Here is a 12027-nt window from a genome sequence, read left to right on the forward strand (position 1 = left end):
TTTTACCCCCAAGTAATTGAATTATTAACATTAAACCACTAACTTTATAATTATAAGCGGGAATAGTCCAAAACGCCCCTTAAAATATTTGACAGAAATCCGACCCAGTCAGGGTTACGCAGCCTGTGACGGCCCGTCGTGCCTGCGATGGTCCATCCTGCTGCTTCCGTCACAAAGTTCAGGGAGTTAATTTCTGTGGAAGATGTGTGACGGTCCGTCGTGCCCACGACGGTCCGTCCTGCCATTCCGTTACGAAGTTCAGAGAGTCGATTTCAGTACCCAAATTTCAGAATTCTAAGTGTTTTGGAACGAGACCCCCACGACGGTCCGTCGTGCCCATGACAGTCCGTCGTGGGATCCGTCGACTCAGCCAGTTTTCCAGAAATAAAATCTGCTGCTCAAAACGACTAAGTAGGTCGTTACAACGACAGTCCGTAGTCCGTGACCGTCAATCGAGACCCCCCTTCACCCACTCTCTAACAAGAGCAACGGATTACCAGCACGGTCTGTAGGTGGAAAATTTGCAGCAAGTTAAGGGGAAATACAGTTGGTTAAATTTAAAATGGTCATAACTCTTAGCATAATATGAATTAGGTATCCCATGACCTACCCACATATCTATAATTGAATTATCATTCCATAGCCACCGACCTTGCGAAAATATGATCTTCGAGTAAAAAGTAATGCCCATTTTAGTAAAGGTTTGTAGAACAGGCCCTAACGTCGGACCCAACGACGGGGCATCCGGCAGATGACGGACCATCAGTCGTGGCCGTCATTTGGCACGATAAGAACTTTCCCAGGGGTCTTTTGACCTTTCCCACTCCGTTTAAACACTAAGTTATGTCGTTTTGACCGTAAATCATCAGATTTTAGTCACTTTAAGCCGATAAACATATTTAAAACATATCAAAGTCAAATAATTAAATCAAAACCTAGAAAATAAGAAGCAAGAGAGGAAAAAAAGCTCAAGAACCCTACAAGAACGCCACAAGCTCCAGCAGTTCCAGCCCGGAAACATAAGTATTTTTCTATGGGTACCATCACTATGTATATGGGATTTCACTAGTGGGTTCCTTCCACCCATTGGGTCCCTAGTTTTCAGTATAATTCTTGATTCTATTATCATAAGTAAACCTAGGGTTTCTAAAACTTTGATAGAATTTCATGATTTAGTTAAATATATGTTTCAAATCAGATTATCATGTTATTACTCAGATTATCGTATGAATTTCAGAACCCTAGCTTTGTATTTCTTTAGTTCTTGAATTACACATGCTAGGTCAGATATTTTAGTTTCATCAGGTATACATGCCTCAATTTGAAATGCATAATTACAAGATTTATTTTTGCATTCTCAGTTTGCATATTCTGTTTCGATCTATCCAGTATTTATAGAAATTTAGACATAAACAATATATTTTCAAAATTCATTGGTAGTAGCATAATATCGAGTTGGACTAGTTCTTAACATACCCAATAGTCCCAGAACTACTAGACAAGTAGGTTGTAAGTCTCATATGTGGGCAATCAGTTTAGTGATCACGCTTGCATGCCTTTATACCTTTGGCAGGGTATATTGGGTCCTCTCGATGGGTCATATACATCGGACTCCACATTTAGCTCATGTGGTTTTATTATTGGTTATTAGTAGCCCCCATATATCAGTTAGACTCTCTGCATTGACAATTTATCAGTATATTCAGTATTCAGTTTTAGCATGTTATAAATTGGTCGTTGTATCCAGTTAGCTCAGAATTCAGTTTATCATGTCAGATTATTATACTTCCTATTTTGCTTGATAAATTATGTTTTATGTCAGCTTTACTCTATACTACATGCTCAGTACATTTCAAGTACTGACGCATATGTGCGCTATATGTTCTCGTGTTGTTGGTCCAAGTTCTCAGCATCCAGATCACGCATAGATTTATTTCCCGATCTCCAATTCAGTAGATTCAGTGGTGAGTCCTCATTCTCCGAGGACAAAAATCATTAGTGTTATTTCATTCTTTAGTCATTTAGTTGTAGTTTTGCTAGATTATCCTAGGGCTTGTCACAATATTTCTAGTCAAGTTTAGATGCTATTTTCAGACATAGTTAGTTTCAACTTAGTAGTGAGTTAATATTTCTTTGTATTGAACTCCTCGATTTTGCATATATCTCAGCTATAGAATATGGGTATTCCCCATATTTTTATATTAAATTATGATTTAGCTTCCGTATCCGTTTTTTAATCTTTAGTATGCTCATGATCATGCCAGCAGGGTTGGCTTGGGATCACTTGTGGTCCTAGGTTTCGTGTCCGCATCTTGGGAGTAGCTCGGGGCGTGAGAAAACTTGGTCTAATAGCATTAGGTTTAAGTTTCCTAGGATTTCTCAAAAGCCACACTAAGTAGAGTCCTTTTCATGGGTGTGAAGTGCACCACATCTAATGAGAGGGAGGCTATGAAATGTTTTAGGAAAAGCTTCACTTTCTCGTTACTCTTATCGTGGGTAAGGTATGATCTTATTCCAATCAAACTTGACGTTTTACGTTTCAAATCATACCTTCTCGTAGAGCTTAGGCATGGAATGCTAATGCACGCAATGCTAACGTTGTTCCTATAGTACCATATAAGGAAGTTCAAATGCAGAATTTTAGAAAGCCAATTCAGATTTTAGGGTCGCATGTTGTTAAGGACCCACAGAAGTTTATTGATGAGGTCAAGAAAATATTTGGTGTGATGTCAGTAACTGGTAGTGAAAGGTGAGATTGGCATCCTACCAACTCAAGGATGTGAATCACATATATTTTACTCAGTCAAAAGACAACAAACATGAGTTTGTCTTTTGTAACTCAGTTTAGCAATCCAATTCAGTGTCAGTCAAAAACTCTCTCAGAACCCTTCTCAGTCTCTACTCCAGTCGGTGACCTAATTATAGCTAGAAGGGTATGCATATATTTCCCTATCACAGTCTCTCAGAAAGTCACCTTAGCTGATCTAGTAGACTTCGATGTCATTCTAGGCATGGATTGGTTAAACTCATGTTATGCCTCAGTCGATTGTAGAACTAGGATTGTTCTTTTTCAGTTTCAAGATGAACCAATCTTAGAATGAAAGGTTAGTAGCTTAGCGCCTATGGGTCGATTCATTTCTTACCTTAAGGTCAGAAAGATGATATCTAAGCGTTATCTCTATCTTATTCATCAGGTTAAGGATTCTAGCCTTAAAACCCCAACTCTTAAGTCATTCCATTACTCTGTGAATTTCGAGAAGATCTTCCCGGAGTCCTTCCTGAAAGGGAAATCGACTTTGGAATTAATCTCCTTCAAAATACCTAGCCTATTTCTATTCCTCCTTATAGAATGGCTCTAGAAGAGCTTAAGGAATTGAAAGAGCAGTTGAAAGACCTTGTAGATAAGGGTTTCATCAGGCCTAGTATTTCACGATAGGGTGCACCAATATTATTCGTAAAGAAGAAAGATTGTTCTCTTAGAACGTGCATTGAATATAGATAGTTGAACATGGTCACAATCAAGAATAAGTATCCCATCCCCAGGATTGATGACTTGTTTGACCAACTTCAGTGTGCTAGTCATTTCTCAAAGATAGACCTCAGATCGGGTTATCATAATCTTCGAGTCAAAGATAGTGACCTTTCAAAAACATCCTTCACAACTCAATATGGTAATTATGAATTTGTAGTTATGTCATTTGGACAAACTAATGCTCGTGCAGCTTTCATGGACTTGATGAACAGAGTGTTCAATTAGTACTTGGACTTGTTCGTTATCGTCATTATTAATTATATCCTCATTTACTCTAGAGTGAGGAAGAACACGCAAGTCATTAGAGAGTAGTTATGTTGACACTCAAGGATTGCCAGTTATTCGCTATGTCTAGTAAATGTGAGTTCTGGTTGTAATCCGTTGTTTTTCTTGGTCACATTGTATCTAGCGAAGGGATCCCAGTGGATTCGCAGAAGATAGAAGCAGTTAAAAAGTTGCCCAGACCTACCTCTGCTACATATATCAGAAGTTTCTTAGGTCTAGTGGGTTATCACAAAAGGTTTGTGGAAGTATTTTTATGCATAGCCTCACCATTGACTAGGTTGACTCAGTATATGGTAAAATTTCAATGGTTAGATAATTGTGAAAAAAGCTTTGAAGAATTGAAAACTAGATTGACTACAACTCCTGTCTTGACTCTACCAGAGGGTTCAGATGGCTATGTGATCTATTGTGATGCATCCAGAGTTGGCCTAGGTTGTGTGTTGATGCAGCGAGGTAAGGTGATAGCTTATGCCTCTAGACAACTTAAGGTTCATGATAAGAATTATCCAACTCATGACCTACAGCTTGCAACAGTGGTGTTTACACTCAAGCTGTGGAGATACTACTTGTATGGTGTTCACGTAGATGTGTTCACTGACCATAAGAGTCTTCAGTATGTTTTCACCCAGAAGGAGTTGAATCTTCGCCAGAGGAGATGGCTTGAGTTCCTTAAGGATTATGATATGAGTGTGCATTACCATCCTGGTAAGGCGAATGTAGTAGCAGATGCTCTTAGTATATTATCTATGGGTAGTGTAGCCCATGTTGAGGAAGAAATAAAGGAGTTCGTGAAGGATGTTCACAGGCTTGCTCGCTTGGGAGTTCACTTTATGAGAATATCCGACAGCGGTGTAACAGTTCAGAACGGGGCAGAATTGTCTTTGGTAATGGAAGTTAAGAAAAAGCAGGACAGTGATCCAATCTTGCTTGAACTCAAGGGTGCAGTCCATAATCAGAGAGTGGAGGTTTTCTCCCAAAGGAGAGATGGTGTACTTCGCTACCAGCGTAGATTGTGTGTTCGTGATGTGGGCGAGTTGAGACAACATATTCTTGCAGAATCCCATAACTCTATGTATTTTATTAATCCAAGTGCCACTAAGATGTACTGCGATCTGTGAGAAGTCCATTGGTAGAATGGCATGAAGAGGGATATAGCTGATTTTTTGAGTAAGTTCCCCAATTGCCAGCAAGTCATGGTAGAACATTAGAAACCAGGAGGTATGACTGAAGAGATCGATATTCCTACTTTGAAGTGGGATGTGATCAATATGGATTTCATTACAGGGTTACCTCGTACTCGCAGACAGCATGACTCCATTTGGGTGATCGTTGATAGGATGACTAAGTCTTATCGGTTTTTAGCGGTCAAGACTATAAATTCCGGGGAGGACTATGCCAAACTTTAAATCAATGAAATTGTGAGGTTACATGGGGTTCCTTTGTGTATCATCTCATATAGAGGTCCTCAGTTTACCTCTCATCCATAGACGGACGGGCAGGCAGAGCGTACCTTTCAGACCATAGAGGATATGTTGAGAGCTTGTGTGATAGACTTCAAAGGTAGTTGGGATGATCACCTTCCTATTATTGAGTTTGCCTACAATGATAACTACCATTCAAGCATTCAGATGACCCCTTATGAAGCTTTATATAGGCATAGATGTAGATCTATTGTTAGTTGGTTTGAAGTAGGTGAAGCAGCTTTGATAGGGCCAGATTCAGTCCTTTATGCTATGGAGAAAGTGCAACTCATTAGAGATAGACATAAGACAGCCCAAAGTCGTTAGAAATCTTATGCAGATGTAAGTAGAAGGGAACTAGAGTTCCAAGTTGATGATTGGATTTTTCTGAAAGTCTCACCTATGAAAGGGGTGATGACATTTGGAAAGAAAGGGAAGCTCAACCCTAGATATGTAGGCCCTTACAAGATCTATAAAAAGGTTGGCAAGGTGGAATATGTGTTAGAGTTGCCATCAGAATTAGCAGCAGTGCATCCGGTCTTCCACATCTCACTCTTGAAGAAGTGTGTGGGTGATCCAGCCTCTATAGTGCCATTGGAGAGTGTGGCGGTGAAATATAGTCTTTCTTATTAGGATACACCAGTTGAAATTTCTGAGCGTCAGGTCAGAAGGTTGAGAAACAAAGAAGTCGCTTCAGTCAAGGTTTTGTGGAGAAGTCAGTCCGTAGAGGGAGTTACTTGGTAATGAAAGCAGCCATGAAAAACAAGTATCCTCTCCTCTTTCCTTCCGATTCAACTACATCTTGAGGTAATAGTTCCTCCTAATTTTTCCAGTCGTTCATGCATAAATTCTGTCTTAGAATCATGTTCCCTCTGTTTGTACTTGCATTTTCTTGCGTATTTGCATGTACTCGGAACTCAATTCAGTCAGAAACTCAGTTCTTAGTGTTTAGTAGTGGGCTTGCAGCTATCTCTCTCTATTTCAGCTAGTTTATTCTTCATTCGAGGAGGAATGTTCCCAATGGGGAGATAATGTAACACCCCGTAGCCAAAATAGACCAAAACTCATTTTTTTTAGAAAAATTTGCAGGTGCAACAAACGGTGGCATCGACGCTCCATAGGACAGACAACGGTCCGTCCTGCATATCCGTCGATGGGATCAGAATCTCTCAAAAATCCAGCCGGGAAAAATTGTCTAAGTCTTGATCGACGGACAGACCGACGGTCCATAGGTCAGACGACGGTCCGTAGTCCGTGACCGTCGATCGAGACCCCCATTTACCGACTCTCTGACAAGAGCTACGGATGACCATCACGGTCCGTAGGTTGACCTACGGTCTTTAGGTATGACTGTAGGTGGAAAATTTGAAGAGAGTTAAGGGGAAATGCAGTTGGGTCAACTTCAAATGGTAATAACTATTAGCAGAAAATGAATTAGGTGTCCCATGACCTACCCACAGATAGATAATTGAATTATCTTTCCATAGTCACCGACCATGCTAAAAGAAGAACTCCGAGTAAATATTTATGCCTATTATAGTAATAAATTGTCGAATAGGCACTAACAACAGACCAAACGACGGGGCGTCGGGCAGACGACGGACCGTAAGTCCTGACCGTCGTTTGGCCCGACAACAACTTTCCCAGGGGTCTTTTTGACCTTTCCCACTCTGTTTAAATACTAAGTTACGTCGTTTTGACCCTAAATCATTAGCTTTTAGTCAGTATAAGCCTAGAAACATAATTAAAACATATCCTAGTCAAATCATTAAATCAAAACCTTGAAAATTAGAAGCAAGAGAGGAGAAAAAGCTCAAGAACCCTAGTTCAGGAACGCCACAACCTCCAGTAGTTCCAACCCCGAAACTTAAGTATTTTTCCGTGGATTTCATCACCATGTATATGGGATTTAACTAGTGGGTTCCTTTCACCCATTGGGTCCCTAGTTTTCAGACAGATTTTTGATTATCTTATCATAATTAAACGTAGGGTTTCTAGAACTTTGATAGAACTTCATGATTTAGTTAAATATATTTTCCAAAGTAGATTATCAAGTTACTACTAAGATTATCACCTGAATTTCCAAACCCTAGCTTTCTATTTCTTTAGTTCTTTAATTACACATGCTAGGTAAGATATTTCAGACAATTCAGTTATACATGCCTCAGTTATAAATGCATAATTACCAGATTAATTATTGCATTCTCAGTTTGCATGTTTAGTTATTGAGCTATCCATTATTTACAAAAATTCAGACATAACCAAAAAATTTAAAGAATTCATTGGGAGTAGCATAATAACGAGTTTCACTAAGGTTTAGCGTACCCAATAGTCCCAGAACTACTAGCAAAGTAGGAGTTAAGTCCCCTCTGTTAGAAATAAGTTTAGTGATCACGCCAGCATGCCTTTATACCTTTGGCAGGGTATATTGGGTCCTCTCGATGGGGCATATACATCGCACTACACATTTAGCTCATGTGGTTTTATTATCGGTTGTTAGTATCTCCCAAAGATTAATCACACTCTCTGCATTGACCATTTATCTGTATATTCAGTATTCAGTTTTACCGTGTTATAAATTGGTCTTGCATCCAGTTATCTCAGAATTCAGTTTATCATGTCAGATTATTATACTTGCTATTTTGCTTGTTAAGTTATGTTTTATTTCAGCTTTACCCTATCCTACATGCTCAGTACCTTTCAAGTACTGACGCAGACATGCGCTAATCTTCTCATGATGTAGGTTTAGGTACTCATCATCCATATCACGCATAGATTGATGAAGTAGCTCGGGGCATGACAATTAGCATTATGAAACAATGGGATTCGGACTCTTTGCTACACCTACATGGTAAATAATTATATGTTAATTGGGACTTGTACCACACAGACAATCACAACTAACTATTCAGGGAAATCCCCCTTCCCATAGCCCCACCCCAACACGCACTAAGTTCATCAGTGAGTGACTTTTTGAAGCTACAATAACAGTAAAATAACACTAGAATCACACACAAAAAACAGTAAAAATTGCAGCAGAAAAGCCTCAAAACAGCGGCAGTAGTCTCTGTCTAAAACAATACTAGAATCGCATCAAAAAGTCTAAAAATATCATTAGAACTGTACCAAACAGTAGCAATAAATACCCTTTTAAACAGTAAAAAAATGCACCATAAAATGTAGTAGGAAAAAACCGAAACACCTCTAAAAACACCACCAAGTTTTAGACTTACACGGATATCTCGAAAACGCTAACCAACAATTGTTATTCCATCATGTCCATGTGTATGAACATGAAGATGTAACTCACTTGGCGTGGGATCTCAGCGTTTTTCAATATCCTATACAAAAGAAATCACGTTATATATATCATATAAGAGAAGATGTTAGTTATAGAGTTTGTAGAATATATAAATATATACTCACATGTTCTCCGATAGAAATAGAGCCACTAGTGTGAGTCCCAATGGCAATTTCACGACCGCTACGACGATTTTGCTAATTAATTTATGATTTTCTAATATACTCTGCACTTTCCCGAAGATCAATCCATCTTTCGAACACATCTTCTTGTACGTAACCTGGCCCAACTCCTCCTTTTTTATTTTAGAAATAAAATTTCTATAATTTAATGTTGCCTTAACCATCCAGTGTGTTTGACTTTGTTTCCACTAATGGAAACTTCCTAGCAGAACTTTTTTTGAAATAAATTTTGAAAGTAGTACATGAATGTCCTATCTATATATGTGAATACACTTGCTAAAATCACTTACGATAAAAAATTATACCTTAAATTCTCCAAAATACCCATTTCCCACATCATTTGAAACACCTTTCCAAATGATTTATTTGAGATCAACCACTTTTTTGAAAGATTTTGATATGAAACTAGAGCATATTTGAGAAGGTTCCAGTCTGTATAAATTAGAAGAGGTAATTAGGAGGGCTATCATAAATCAGAATTCAAAGACAGTAAGTGTCATCAACACAACAAGTAGGAACAAAATTAAAAGAATAGACTAATCGTAAAATAGTTAGAAAGACAAGGGTCCTTGGATGGCTACTTTTTAAATCACCTTCAGCAACTGTATTTGTATGACCTGTTGGAACATTGCTACGGGTAGAAAGACCTTGACCTATTAAGTTACTGTCATTTGATGTAGATAGAGGTGTCCCGAAGATGGTTGGGCTAGTACTTTAAGTTAACGTTTCAATATTGGTTAGGGTACCACCTTGTTCAGGAGAAATTGTAGAGGGCTTGGGAATAATTGGCATGTTTACACGAATAGCAGAATTATTCTTACATGAGTATTTCCATGACCTCTGCCTCCAACAATACCTATAAACAAAAAAAACATTGTTGTTAGGCTATGATATTACATGGAACAATAATGGTGAAATATGAAAATTGTCTTTGTAATTAAGAGCCTGTTGATGAAGTAAAGAATTAGTACTTGGAGATACAAGAGTAACAAGAGTAACTCTCTAAAACAAAAGTAACAATAGTGAAGGGATCATGAACTTATATCATAAGCATTACATTAAGAATGTGCTTCTAATAAGGCTCCTGAACATTATTGTGGGTAGAAAGACCCTAACTTGTTCGGTTACTCTCATTTTGTGTAACTGGAGGTGTCTTTGAGTTGATTGGGCTAATACTTTGAGTTGACGTAACAATATTGGTCGGGGTACCACCTTTCGAGGAGAAAATCTAGTGGGCTTGGGAAGAGTTGTCATGCTTACACGAACAGCAGGATTACTCCTACTTGAGGATTTTCCACGAACTCTGCCTCCAGCCATATCTATAGACAATTATAACATTGTTGTTAGATAATTTTGAACAAAGATGAAATATGAAAACTGTCTCTGTAAGAAACGATCACTGTCAACTAATTTACTTGACACAATCACTGTCAAGTTATGTCATTCAATTCAAAGAAATGATCAAAAATTTACATTAAAATAAGTCTCCCAAAGAAAAAATTAGGAATTGAAATAAAAAGTTAAGTTTATGTAGTTCAAAGACCAAGAGCTATTTGTTTTTCAACCCTAAACCAAAAAGCAAAAACTACAACAGATTATCCTCGACTGAAAATCAGAAACAAACAAAGTATACTGAAAATACAATAGCAAATGATCAAGCACTAGCCACTGTCTTCTTCAAACTCTTCCACTTACTCTTCCTCTTCCTCTTCCTCATCCTCGTCCTCATACACATCTTCATCCTCATCCTCATCAGTTTCATACTCTTCTTCTGTGGATACTATGTGGATTTCATGATTCTCTTGCAAAAGTACATCATCATGGGTTCATTCAGTTAAACTAAATCTACATTTGGATCATTTAAGACTACAAGCTCATCAAAGGAAACTATCATATCTATCTCATGGACTTCAAATTGTTCAACTTGAAATGGAACATTTACATTTGAAACTATTGCCACTTCCTCATTAGGCAATTGATTAAAATATTTAGGTTTGACCTTCAGCACCGCTACCCAATAATTATTGTCCATTTTCTTTCTAGGATAAGGTACATAACACACTTATGTTGCTTGCATTGCAATACTAAAAAGTACATATTTTTTATATCGACGACGATGGTTAATATCAACCAATTTTTACTGATTGTGTCTTTTAACACCAACATCCCTAGTTGGGTCAAACCATTAACATTTGAATAATACAGTTTTCTTTAAAGGTGATTCACGGTATTCCACTTGTAATATCTCGTTTATTCGTCCATAGCAATCACCAAGCTTTGATCGGGATACAAACTCCACTATTCATTGTTGATATTGTGCTACAATGACATTCTGTGTGAAATTTGTATCCATTCACAAAATATAAAAAATAACATGTAGCTTCTATTAATGGTCCATGAGAAAGAGTACGCAAGAATTCATTCTCAATGGGATCGCATTGGACCTATTTTTAAAAAAATGTAATACTGAATAAATTTTAAAACTGTATTTAAGCATGTTACTGTATAAAAGATAATTTCACAATACTCACAAATTCCTTGAACCATAAAGAGAAATTTTCTTCAATACTCTCGTCTGTTTGATCCTGAGATAGATTCGGAAATTCATCTTTTAAACGTTTCTTGAAAATACTTCATTACAACAAAACAAATTCAATTGAAAAGTCGTGATTCAAGGATATTTTTCTATTATTATGAAAATAGTATTAACTTTGGTTACCTCACAAACGGCTCAATCTCCTCATAATTTAGTAAGATATATGTTTGGGCAGCCTTTATTTCTTTGAGGGATAAATCCCCCTTTTTTTTTGCTTCTCCCCATTGTCGACCTGGATGGGAGAATATTGATAAATTTCCTTCAATATCTTGTTTTTCCCCACCATCTTCATTATGGTACACGCTATAATTACGCGTCATAACATGAGGTTCAAAATAATTAGAAAATAGTTATGTTGACTCTGTCGTAAAGTATGCTTCACAAATGGAACCCTCAATACTAGATTGATTTCCAATCATCCTTTTAAATATTCATAGATACCTAAATATATAACATGTATGGACTATTACATTAGAAGATAAAAAATATGGCATACTAGCCACTAATATTATATAAAGCTTTACATTTACCTTTCAAAAGGGCACATCCATCGATATTGTACAGGTCCAGCTATCCTTGCTTCATATGGAAGGTGTACAGGAAGATGTTCCATTGAGTCAAAGAATTTGGGAGGAAATATACATTCTATGTTGCACAAGATTTCTGGGATG

General features: G+C 37.6%; 1 long non-coding RNA gene across 7 annotated transcripts in view; it reads right to left on the reverse strand.

Moving 5' to 3' along the window:
* Window positions 1-11616, reverse strand: part of LOC114074477 — a 21258-nt gene extending 9642 nt beyond the window's left edge. The window contains exons 1-7 of one of the 7 annotated variants that reach the window (XR_003574888.1): window positions 11480-11616; window positions 11292-11345; window positions 9818-10079; window positions 9354-9616; window positions 9066-9192; window positions 8704-8858; window positions 8511-8618 (exon numbers count right to left, since the gene is read on the reverse strand). This is a non-coding gene — a long non-coding RNA (uncharacterized LOC114074477). Of the gene's footprint in view, window positions 1-8510; window positions 8619-8703; window positions 9193-9353; window positions 9617-9817; window positions 10080-11291; window positions 11346-11479 lie in introns of all 7 variants that reach the window. The other 6 variants (XR_003574886.1, XR_003574887.1, XR_003574884.1 and 3 more) reach the window with 6 other exon arrangements.
* Window positions 11617-12027: the final 411 nt, after the last annotated feature.

Source organism: Solanum pennellii, chromosome 10, assembly GCF_001406875.1.
Source record: "Solanum pennellii chromosome 10, SPENNV200".
NCBI classification, from domain to species: domain Eukaryota; kingdom Viridiplantae; phylum Streptophyta; class Magnoliopsida; order Solanales; family Solanaceae; genus Solanum; species Solanum pennellii.